Genomic DNA, 13811 nt, shown 5'->3' on the forward strand with positions numbered 1-13811 from the left:
CTTGGTTGTCTCCTCTAGCTCTATAGTCCCTCTCTCTTGGGGAAAATAGAATATGAATTTGAGTTTGGTAGAAAATAGAAGATGTTATATGTTTATAACTTGGTGTGTGAACATGTTACATGTTTGAAAAGTTTACATTAAGGTTATAGTAAAGCAAGCTTCTAGAACACACACTCTTTTGTGCTATTTGTGGAAAGTTATAATGAAATTGAATTCGTAACCATCATGGTGTGCTTCATGTTTTTATTGTATCTTCTTATATGTTCCTATTTTTCCTCTCTTTTTTGTTCATTAATTTATTTCTTCTTTTTATTTTCCCTGCACTTAACTCATCTTAAAGATTATTGACAACTTTAACATGAACTAATCCACCCGTGCTAGAAAATGATAGTGAGAATTCTAGAAGATATAGTTGTAATTGAAGATATAGTGAGAATTCTTCAAGATGTATTTGTAATCACACTTTCACATGATGGTCTGATGGATGTCATGGTTTGGTCTGGCACAGATATTTGAAAGCAGCACTACACAAAATTTCATCCCTTTCCAGCTTACAGGTTAACAATAATAAGTATGGATTGTTTCTCTTTCTCCTCGATAGTCAAGTTCTGTATTCCATATATGTTGAGAAAAGTGATGCATGAGGAACTGATAATTTTTTTAATTCTATATATTCTTTAATATTTATCTGCTCATGCAAGAGGAACTGAAAAAATTGTATCAGTTTGCATTGTTTATGATAGAGTGAATATCTGCGTACAAGGAGTTTGTAGCATTGGAGAACACACAATATATTCATTTTAAATGATTGTAATGTAATTTTCATTAGTGCATGGAAATAATTGTTTTTTTGTGTGTTGTATTATACTCTCTATTCTTTACTTGTTTTTAGATTCTACAATATATAGGTTCTACTTAATTTGTGTTGCGTATTTTGTTTTGATTTTTATTTTTCACCCATAATGTTTAGGGACGAGGCCGAGGTTTTGAAGAACATTTTGAATAGAGCATTAGGATTAAAGAAACTAGATCCCATACATCTAGCCGAATATCCACTTGGTTTGGATGAACTAGTACAAGACCTCGTCGAATTAGTCACAAGTGAAGAAAACAGTGAAAAACTCACGGGGATCGTGGGCATGGGTAGCATTGGGAAATCCACTTTGGCCAAAGAGCTCTTCAACAAAAACTTTCGCTCATTTCAGAAATGCGGGTTTGTTCCCTTTAGTGCCTACAACTAGTTCACATTTTGTTTTAATTGCCAAACTCTTTTAGGCCAGTTTTATACTTGATGTTTAGTAGCATTACTTTGAGATTATCAGATGTTGTTTTACACTCAATTTATTATATGATGAGATGACTCAGTACTCTATATTTCATGCATGTATGATGATTATTCAATGTTTTCAATTATCGATGATGATTAGTTAGATGGTTTATTATCACATGTGCTTTCTTATGGATACTTACCCCATACTGCATGTGTATGGTGTGCGTGTTTGTTTTCTTTATGTATGGTGTTTCTGATGTGGTTAAGGAAGGGAGTCGTAGTCACCTGCTAGTCGGGATCTACACGATGCACCACTTCCTGCCATTGTTTGTTTAGTTTAGAATATTGTGTTTGTATATGCGTGGATTTTATGTAGGTTGCAAGTACCGGGTATCGACTTCCTTAAATTGCCAGGATGAGTGTACCCTATTGCATTATCTCAATGGTAAGAGAGGGGAGATAAACTCTTAAGTCCAATTCCTAAACCCTTTAGCCAATTGTCCTAATTGATAATTAGGGCAAGTATCTAAGTTAAGTACCCTCTGAATGCATCAAATGATGTTATTTCATGATTATAACCCTTTTGTTTGATTTAGTATGTATTTTTCTATGATGGGTTTTCGTATGTTGCTTTATGAGTCCTTGATGTATTTTTTATTAATTAATTTTAATTAAAAGGATTAATTAATTATTTAATTTAATAGAAAATTATTATGATATTTTAATATTTAATTATATTTAATTAATTGAGAAATTAATTAAATAAAAAGAATTAAATTTGGAGATAAAAATTTTAAGTATAATTTTAGAATGTGATAATATTTATTTAATTTAATAATAATATATATTTAGAGTTCATTTTTAAATAAATACTAAATATTATTATTAATTGAATTAATAAATATTTTATCAATTATAGTTTCTTAAATAAATTAAAAGTGGAAAAGATATTAAATTATTAAAGGTTTCTAGATCGCATGATCTAAGCATGAGTTTAAATATAAAAGAAATTAATTAAAACGATTAATTAATGATTTAAGTTAATAGAAGATTATTTTGATATTTTAATATTTAATTATATTTAATTAATTGAGAAATTAATTAAATAAAAAGAATTAAATTTGGAGATAAAAGTTTAAGGATAATTTAGAACATCATAATATTTATTTAATTTAATAATAATATATTTAGAGTTCATTTTTAAATAAATGCTAAATATTATTGTTATTTAAGTTAATTAAATATTTTATCAATTAAGTTCTAAAATAAAGTAAAAAGTGAAAATATATTAATTATTAAAAGTTGTAAGATTGCATGATGCGAGCATGTGTTGAAAATAAAGAAATAAATCAAAAAATAAAATAAGAGGAAATAATAATGTTATTTTAATTTCATAAAGTGCGCATGGGATTAAAAGTAATAAAGATTAAAAATAGAAGTCAAGTGGAAAAATTAAATAAAGCTATTTAATGATTCATTTAATATGCATTAAAAAGATAAAGCAAAGATAATAAAAGTTAATTTTGGAGTTAACTCACTTGAGCAAAGAGTCTTCTCGGGTGAACGCACAATTAGTGCCCCGATTTGAGGAGAAGACTCCTTATCACAACTTTGGGGGTTCATTTTTGGGGACACAAAATTTGGACAAGGAATTGGGGGGGAGACAAAAATTTTGGGAGACACCTTTTGGAAGCAAATTTCAGAAGGCGAATTCTAAAGAAGATTTTCAGAAGAAAGGTTATCGAAGAGGAGCGAATTCTCTTACAGTTTTTGGAGATTGCATAATAGCATCAGGTTGAGGTAGGGTCTTGTGTTTGATCACGGGTTGAATTATGCAATTTGATAATCCTGTCTTCTTCGTGCTTGTGGATTACAAATCCGAATTGTCTGGATTCCACTGTTTGATCCTTTCGCTCTCTTGTTCTGAACCTTATGATACTATATTGTATTTCATCTATATAATAGAATTGGAAGAATAAATCAATTTGAAACCCTCGTTCTAGATGATAGAATTTTACAAATTAAACTAGGGAGAGCTTTTGAAAGAAAAGAAAATCTTGATTGAAAATTTTTATTAAAATGAAAGAGAAGAAATTTGTTATATAAATTTTATATTGAAAAGAGATGATATTCTTTTAAGAAATATTTTAATTTAGACATATGAGTGGTTAGTTCTACCAGATTAAAATTTCAATCATTTGTTATATATATATATATATATATATATATATATATATATATATATATATATATATATATATATATATATATATATATATATATATATATATATATATATATATATATATATATAATGAAAAAAAGAAGATTGTTTAAAACGATGTTTATAAATTAAATATATTTGAAAAGTATTAATATAAAATTTTAAACAAATAAAAATATTGTTTTAAAAATTAAAATAAAAAAATAATTAATTATAAAAAAAATGTGATTGGGTAGGGATTAACCTGTACCCTGTCCCCACTCACCTTTGTCGGCGCCGCTACTGACGCAAGCTGCGACAGCAGTGGTACAGCGTACCGCTAATGGCGCAGACCTGCGGCAGCAGGGTACACCTTCGGTAGTCCCTTTAAGGGAAGGCTGTCGACCCCTTTTTCATTTTTAACTTTTATTAAATTTAAAATTTTATTAAAAGTTTTAAATGCTATTAAAATTAATATTATTTAAAGTTTTAATGTTGTAATTTACTTTTAAATATTATTTGTTTTAATTCAATTTATTAAAAGTTTGTAATTTATTATAATTAATTAATAAATTTATATAATTAATTTAATAAATATAATAATAATAAAATAGAATTTAATGGATATTAGTTTGCTTAAACTAAAATAAAATTTAATAATTATAAGCATTAGTTAGTAGGATAGGAGATCTTTTTCTTAACAGATTATTCAAATTTCAATTTTAATAGAATTACAATTATTTTTATTGAGAATCAATAAGAATTTATCTTAGTAAATTTAAACATATATTTATAATTTACCCTTAGAATATTTTAGAAAATCGATTTCAAGAATTATGGGAATAAATCCTTATTTTCATTCAACAAATATATGGGTTAACTATAGGGTAATAAGAGAATCTTCTTACTTAAAACATAATAGCATCAGGTTGAGGTAGGGTCTTGTGTTTGATCACGGGTTGAATTATGCAATTTGATAATCCTGTCTTCTTCGTGCTTGTGGATTATAAATCCGAATTGTTTGGATTCCACTGTTTGATCCTTTCGCTCTCTTGTTCTGAACCTTATGATACTATATTGTATTTCATCTATATAATAGAATTGGAAGAATAAATCAATTTGAAACCCTCGTTCTAGATGATAGAATTTTACAAATTAAACTAGGGAGAGCTTTTGAAAGAAAAGAAAATCTTGTTTGGAAAATTTTATTAAAATGAAAGAGAAGAAATTTGTTATATAAATTTTATATTGAAAAGAGACGATATTCTTTTAAGAAATATTTTAATTTAGACATCTAAGTGGTTAGTTCTACCAGATTAAAATTTCAATCATTTATTTATATATATATATATATATATATATATATATATATATATATATATATATATATATATATATATATATATATATATATATATATATATATATATATATATTATGGAAAAAAAGAAGATTGTTTAAAACGATGTTTATAAATTAAATATATTTGAAAAGTATTAATATAAAATTTTAAACAAATAAAAATATTGTTTTAAAAATTAAAATAAAAAAATTAATTAATTATAAAAAAAAAGTGATTGGGCAGGGATTAACCCGTACCCCGTCCCCACTCACCTTTGTCGGCGCCGCTGCTGATGCAGGCTGCGACAGCAATGGTACAGCATACCGCTAATGGCACAGACCTGCGGCAGCAGGGTACACCTTCGGTAGTCCCTTTAAGGGAAGGCCGTCGGCCCCTTTTTCATTTTTAACTTTTATTAAATTTAAAATTTTATTAAAAGTTTTAAATGCTATTAAAATTAATATTATTTAAAGTTTTAATGTTGTAATTTACTTTTAAATATTATTTGTTTTAATTCAATTTATTAAAATTTTGTAATTTATTATAATTAATTAATAAATTTATATAATTAATTTAATAAATATAATAATAATAAAATAAAATTTAATGGATATTAGTTTGCTTAAACTAAAATGAAATTTAATAATTATAAGCATTAGTTAGTAGGATAGGAGATCTTTTTCTTAAAAGATTATTCAAATTTCAATTTTAATAGAATTACAATTATTTTTATCGAGAATCAATAAGAATTTATCTTAGTAAATTTAAACATATATTTATAATTTACCCTTAGAATATTTTAGAAAATCGATTTCAAGAATTATGGCAATAAATCCTTATTTTCATTCAACAAATATATGGGTTAACTATAGGGTAATAAGAGAATCTTCTTACTTAAAACATACTTTGAAATGCAGACTGAAACTTTACTTTTAACCCTATTGTGTATTTGAAATCAAATCCAAGATATGAACTGTACTGTTTTGTTGTTCCATCTGTGCTTTTGGGGTTTTGGGGATTGTTCTAGTGTTGACCAGTTTAGGTTGTTACCAGAGGCCCGACGTTGTGAATGTGATGTTATGATGATTTGGTCTCGATCTTTCTTAATCTGACCATGCTAATGTGAAGGAGTGCTCTATGACATGATTGTATTTACTAGTTGTTATTGCTTTCAGTCTTCTTCTGCGAAGCTGAGGTGTATGTTTATGAGATACCTGACTTAACCATTTTCGAGTCTCGATCATTTATATTTGATAACTATTTTTGAGTCATCGATCAGTTATATTTGATAACCATTTTTGAGTCTCGATCAGTTACACTTGGATTACTTTCGGTTGCTTGAGAGGACTGAAGTGTTTGTTATGTTCTTGATGATGTCATGTGTTGACTTGACCATTTTGGAGTCTTTGATCAGTATTGTGATTTATCATTGATGCCTTCAGTTGCTGATAGAGAACTGTTGTGATCATATGATTATTATTTGATGCTTACCTGTTGCTCATGAAGAACTGAGGTAATTTTTGTGGCTTATCTTTTATGATGTTTTTCAGTTGCTTGTATAGGACTCAGGTGATTTTATTATTATTCTTTGATTTGTGATTTCATGAGCTTAGGGTAGGTTATCTATGTATAGTATCGGGAAGTGGCTTGCAATGGGGATCGGGGCCCTAAGAGGCTGCTTGGAGTAACCCATTGTAAGTTGTTTTAACAAGTGAAAACATCTCACCTAAATACTCACTTAAATGAACCTAATAAGATAATTGTATTTTCTCTCCCATGCCTTGAGTGCTAGTACAGGCTAGGATGGGGTAGAGAGAACGCTTGGTTACGACCTTGCATTTTGCAGTATGCCTCGTCAGTACGAGAGGATACTAGTGCCCGCAGGGATCACTAGGGACCCGAGATTCCTAAGGGATTGCTCAGGTAACTTCTACGTGACTTTTGCGATGACACTTTCCCGCTTGCATAGCATGTTTCCTACGTGTCTTTGTGGTGCCTCTAGGTCTAGATGTCTATCTATGTTGGAACTTTTGCGTTAGTGTACTTTTAGGATTTTCCAGACTTAGAGAGTACTTGTGTTTTGTGTTTTGATACCTTGTTTGGGACTTGAGACTATCTCCTCAGTGCGGTGGGAGTGGACCATTTAGGTTCCACGCGGTCGGGTGGTAGTGCTTTTTACTCTTACCATTGAGATCCGTCCGTGGTCACCGTGGCTGGAGCTTTCTTGGTTGACATTTACCTTCACTATGTTCTTGGATTATTATGATGGATGGTTAGATTTTATGATAGATGTTTTATCATTATGGATGTATGGATGTATCAGGTATGTTATTAGTTTCATTTATTTTACTGTACTTTGTATCATGGATCTGAGGATGATGTATCTTTATCTTTACATATGTATATTCTTTTAAGCCTTTCATACCCTGTGATATGTACAGTGGATGATTGCCAAGAGGCATTCGGAACAAATGTATATTATGGACATTGGACTTTCTTATTATTTTTTCATGTGGATGTGGTAGTTGTTAGACTTAGAATTAATTAAATTTAAATGTGACTCAATGTCTTGGGATCCTTAAGGAATGTAACTTGTGATGTATGTTTGTTGATGATTACATGTTATTGCTTCCGCTACTATGTGTTTGATGTGTATGATATACATTCTTACTTAAAAAAAAAAAAAAATTGTTTAGCAAACTTAGTGAAACTCTAGGTTAATTCTTTTGGATCCCTTGGTGGGGCGTTACATTCCCGACGTGCGGGATGCGGCATCCAGAAATGCTCTGCCTGAGAAGCAGAAAAAGCTTCTTACAGACCTTGGCATTGAAAATTTGTCATTAGACAGTGTCGACGAAGGCAAAGTGGTACTCACAAATCTTTTGAGCTCTGTTCGGGCCCTCATTGTTTTTGATGACATGGATCACATCAATCAGTTGCATGCTCTTTTGCAAAATAAACACAACCTCAGATCCCAAAGTATGGTAATTGTGACATCCCAAAAAAGAGATGTTCTTAAATCGATGGGTATCTCAAAAATTTATGAAGTGCCAAGACTTGAGAGCTCAGTAGCGAAGAATTTATTCTACAGGCATGCTTTCCAGAAGTCTTCTCCACCCACCAAATTTGACACTCTGGTTGACAAATTCATCCAAGTTTGTGATGGTCTGCCTTTATCTTTGAAGGTATTAGGGGGACAACTACATGGTGAGGATTCCATTGCTTACTGGGAATCCCAATTAGATAAAATCTCAAGAATATTGCCTAGCGACATCACAAAAAGGCTATAGGTTAGCTATGATGCTCTGGATAAAGAAGATAGAGAGATGTTCTTGGATGCGGCTTGTTTTCTCATCGGCGAATGCAAAAGCACAACTATAACACTGTGGGATGGATCGGGTTGGAGTGGCTTGCACGGTTTACAAACACTTGTAAATAAGTGTCTTGTAGAGCTAGTTTTCGAGAAACATAACACCTTCAATGAGAAGAAGATACGAATGCACGATCATCTGAGGGACATGGGAAGAGAGATGGAAAGTGAGCACTCATCATATTGGCTTTGGCGTCCAGAGTAGATTGATAATATAATACATTTAAAGGTAAATGTATTACTGGCTCCCCTTTAATTATTTCTTAGTGAAATCATAAAAATAATAGTTTGTTGTTTTGTCTGCCTCTGCTTGCGGCAGAGTTGACTGAAATAGCTTGTATTCTGGTATTTTTCATTCAAAAAGAAATACAAATTAGACGGATACAACCTCCAGCTACTTTTGTGTCCTTCAAAGAGTACGCTCATCAGCTAATGTGAACCTCAAGAAAACTAGATACACTTCATGTGCAAAGCAATGAGTTCACGGAAGTGTTTGCATATTTATCAGAGCATCTTGTTTGGCTTCGCTGGCATACCCGTTCATTAAGAAATCTTCCATCTTGGCTTCCATTAAGACATTTAAGTGTTTTAGAGCTTGATGATGCTAATGACTTGGAGGAGTTGTGGCAGGTCAATATGGATGTAAGTAGTTTGAATCCGTGGTTTTTAAGTAACAGCTTTTTGATAGTTTATATTTTTCTCAATTGAATTCAGTAGAATAATGAACTAAATTGAGTATAATGATGTTTGTGTGCAGCCTCCTCTGCAATTGAGAAAGCTTATCGTACGTTTCTCTTTCAAATTGCAATGGCTTCCAACCTCGATAGGACGTCTTCAAAATCTTAAAATGCTTTCCCTTTGTTTTAGTGGTAGCAGTTTGCCAGAAGAGTTCTATGGCCTGCATTTTCTGAAGTATTTATATTTATACTGTCCAAAGTTATCTTCACTGCTAGCTGGTTTTGGCAATTTAAAAGATTTGAAGTATTTAATGATGTCTTGCCCCACAGTTGAGCACTTTGCCAGATTCTTTCCAGCAGCTGATAAAGATGAAACATCTGCAATTATCCAGATGTGAAACGCTCTCCTCACTGCCTAATGGCTTTGGGAATTTATTAAGATTGAAGTATTTAAGTCTAACATTTTGTGAGCAGTTGAGCACTTTACCAGATTCGTTCAAGCAGTTGACACACTTGGAAGATCTAGAGATTCCATTCTCCTCAACTACTAACGGTTTGTCCTCGCTACCTATTGGTTTTGGCAATTTAAATAGATTGAAGCGCATAAGTCTAATTTGGTGCATCTAGTTGAGCACGTTGCCAGACTCTTTCGGGCAGCTGATACACCTAGGATATCTGTATTTATTAGGTTGTGAAATGTTATCCTCACTGCTTGAGGGTTTTGACAATTTAAACAGATTGAAGCACATAAATCTGGGACTGTGCAAGCAGTTGAGAACTTTGCCAGATTCGTTCAAGAGGCTGATACACCTGGAGAATCTAAATTTACAAGGTTGTGCCAAGCTTAAACTAAACTTAGATGTATTTGAAGGCATTAGAAAGCTCAAGTACTTGGGATTCAGCGGTTGTGAAGAATTAGAAGATTTGCCTAATCAAATTAAGAATCAGGCATCGTTGACAAAATTAGATCTAACGAGTTGCATTAAGTTGAGAAGCTCACCAAGTAACATTGGTCAACTGGTCAACTTATGGTTGCTCAAAATTGAGAGCCGGGTGATGAAAGGCTTGCAGACTTCTCTTGTTCGCTTTCCCTCATTGAAAAGATTGAAATTGTATGTTCTAAAGGTACAATGGAATTTGGTGCTGAAGAAGAAGACTGCAAACCAGTCTTCGTGCTATCAATTTCCAGTGACTGTTGGCCCAACCTCCAAAATTTGGAGATCGGGGACAATAGCATCGTTCAAAAAGACAAGTTTCCTAAAAATCACCATTTAATCAAGATAGAGAGACTGCTAGTGACCCTATAAACGCTGTCAATATACCATTGCGAAGTGCTGAAGAACATCAGCTATCTTAGTGGTTTCGTATGCCTTGAGAAGCTGCTAATACAATATTGTCCACAGTTTGAAGAGCTGTCAAGCTTTGCTGATTTGGCTTCGCTGTAATACTTTAGACTGATAGAATGCCGCAAAGTTAAGAAAATAGAAGGCCTGCAAAACTGCAATTCATTGAAGCATCTATGTCTTCGACAAACCCGCTGGAAGGAGTCCGTTATACAAATTTTGGAGAAAGTTGAAGGATTGGAAGCGGTGGAGTTCGTATGTGACACCATATCAGCTCTCAAGTCTTGTATTCAATCTATAAATATCAATGTAATGAAAACTTTCACAAATTCAGAGTTTTCCAAATTTATATAAATGTTCGTGTTAATTACTTGCAAAAATTACTATTTGTAGGGAAGGCCGGGAGAAATATTTATACAAGGTAGCATTAGCTATGTCATGGAGCCCATTTTGAACTCCTCGGAGTTTCCTGATCTTATGGTCAGGAAGGCCAAGCTGCTAGGCTCTATACGCAAGACTAATTATTTTTGCTATAGGGAGAGATGGTTTTAATATATATATATATATATATATATATATATATATATATATAACGTTTTATAGTGAGAGATGGATGGTTTTAATGCTTTATTAAGCACACAATTATTTACTTTATTGAAAATTGAATTACTTTATTAACTTATATTATACTTTCATGATTTTGATTGTACTTGAATGAATTCACGAATGTTTTATGCATTTAAGAAATTATTAGCACTTCTGGAATAGTTTACTCTATCTAATGTGCTGATCAGTCTGGCTTCAGGCTAATAATGTACAGGGTAAGCCTCAATTGGAATTAGCGAGAAGGGTAGTTAGGGTAGATTAATTGGAGTTTGTTTTAAAATAATTTTTTTGATAGATTGAACTATATATATATATATAACGTTTTATAGTGAGAGATGGATGGTTTTAATGCTTTATTAAGCACACAATTATTTACTTTATTGAAAATTGAATTACTTTATTAACTTATATTATACTTTCATGATTTTGATTGTAGACTTTTTTTTCAGATTTTATTTTTCTTATCTATTTGGATGCTTCTTATATTTTTTTCTAGTAGTTTTTCTTCACAAGAGATACAATGCATTGAAGTTCTTGCCTGAAGTTAGATGAAGAAAAGTAGAGATATATCATAACCAAGTATAATAGGTCTTGAGTTCGAGAAAACAGAGTAGATCAATAGCAAGGAAAATATAGGGCTTGAGATGGAGAAAATAGAGCAAGTCAATAGCAGGGAAAATATATATCCCAAGAAATGAAGCAAGACAAAAATCCAACTATAGCTTTGCGAAAGTATGGAAGGATTTTTATTAGTAAGATCTTGTCTAGGTATAAATAGCATTGGGTATAAAGTCCTAAATAAATTTTGGAATGTTGGTCATTCATCTAAGAAAAATAGAATATGTAAGAGGCCACTAGTTGAGTGGTTAACTTAGATTTTCAATTCAATCCTCAACTACCTTAGGCTTTTCGACAAATATTATGGACCTTTTAAGAGATGGGAGTCATACAACTTTCTATTATAATGGCTCATCTTTGTGAGAAGATAATTTACATAGAATTAATTGTACAAAACCATAACTTGTGATAAATAGGAAATACTTCACAATGGACAACTAGTGATGCAATTATCTAGACATGGAATATGAATAGTAAACTTCCACACTAGTTGGTATTGTGTATCCAAAATAAGACAGATTGTTTCGTCATATTATGTTTCCATTGTAGTCTACACAGGGTCAGTTAAAATTAGTTAATATTGATTGAAATTAAGAATAAATCTAAACCATATCCATTCAATTGAGCCCAATATAAATAAATCATTTTCAAGTTATAGTCTCTACACCAAGGCCCAGTTTTACTATCATAAATGAGAAACAAAACTTGTCACATTGCCTAGGGCATCCAATATCTTTCCCAAGACAATTTCAAATTACACAAAATGAATTTATCAAGTTGTAACCATATACAAATATAGTTTCATAATATCTAATCCTTTAATTATTTCAATGTATAAATCATTATGAGAGAACAAATCGTTGTATGCAACTCCATTGGAGGTATACAAAAACTTCTTTTTGCTAAACTATCCACAGCTTTCCCAAATCTACATACAATTGACTCAAACCAAAAGGGAATAAAAGTGGATTCACATATCTTTCCAATGAATCTATTTTGGTTCTCAAAATTGTCCAAATGCTTCAATAACAAACCCTTCAATATGATGGGATTCTCAAATCTACAAACAACCACTTTCACCAAAATACTCATAACTTATTCATTTGTCCACATAATCATTCAAAAAAAAAACTAAAATGAAGCTTATTCATCTTAATTTAAACAATAAACACTTTGTATGATATTTCTAGGCTGTAGTGGTCCATACACAACCTAGACTCAACATAAATATAGTTAACACCAATCAAAACAACACATTTTGAAGACGTTGATTGATTCAAAATGATCTTCCTCTTTCCATTCATTGTTTGGAACACACATACAATGATTTTATACTAGTCGGGGTACTTTATATCTTCCCAACCACCCTTTGAACCAATAACCCTACCCTTTACAACATAAGTGCACCTTTTACAATGTTTTATGCATTTAGTGCAATTTTGCATTACAATTTTTTTATGTCAATGTGACAAATTTGAAAATTTAACTCCAAACTTAATAAATATTTGCATGGAAATTCAGTTACCCTAAAATAAATTTTAATAGCTATTTTAAATCCATTTTACCATTTATTAGTCATTCTTTCATATTCTAACCTTCTTGACCAAATTAGGACCTTAACAAGACAATATTAACAATGTCATACAAATGGCTTCACATAGCCTTACTTATGATTCAAATAGACTCCTAATACATTGAAAACACTATAAAATTCATAATACAAATTCTATCCTCTTGTAACCTTCTAGTATTCCTTTCTACTTAGGTGCTCCTACACCAAATAATTTACAATTGAAATAAATATATCTAGGAGTTGGCCTATGTCGTAAATTTTTTTTTTCCTTTTGAAGATCAAGTAAATAATTTTCCTCACAGTCAACAACAAAACAAATCATATCTATGTCTTGATGGAAATGTAGAATAGGCTAGGTGACTGAGAGTGGGGGTGAATCCCAATATTAGGTCACAGAGGCAGACATTAGTTACATAGCATTCCCAACATTTTATTGTTCTTTGGGAATCATGTAATATAAATTTTTTTATTAAATTGAAATTTTTAGTTTTTAAATTAATTGGCTACCAGTATTTTTCCATTGTCTTCAGTTTTTCTTTATTCAAATATCTGTTCCAATATTTTGACAAAAATGTTGGGGAATTCATAGGCACCTCGTGGTTCCAGGGAACCAAAGTTACATTTTTTGAAAGTCTAACTACTTGATGTTACCATGACTTGGCATTTGCAATTCACCATTTCCTTTCATGCCAAGTAGCAGAAGAAAATTTTCTATGCTATGTATGAATGTAATTGTTGACTTTGGCCCATTGTAATTTTGATATAATTTGTTAGTGGCATATCCATGGGTAAAAGTACAAAGCTATGTC

At 31.2% G+C, this 13811-nt stretch overlaps 1 pseudogene; it reads left to right on the forward strand.

Annotated features, from left to right (window-relative positions):
- Positions 1 to 11073, forward strand: part of LOC149545840 (disease resistance protein Roq1-like) — a 57632-nt pseudogene extending 46559 nt beyond the window's left edge.
- Positions 11074 to 13811: the final 2738 nt, after the last annotated feature.

The sequence above is a fragment of the Cupressus sempervirens genome, chromosome 7, assembly GCF_028749045.1.
Source record: "Cupressus sempervirens isolate cs-2001-9-10 chromosome 7, ASM2874904v1, whole genome shotgun sequence".
In the NCBI taxonomy this organism is placed as follows: Eukaryota; Viridiplantae; Streptophyta; class Pinopsida; order Cupressales; family Cupressaceae; genus Cupressus; species Cupressus sempervirens.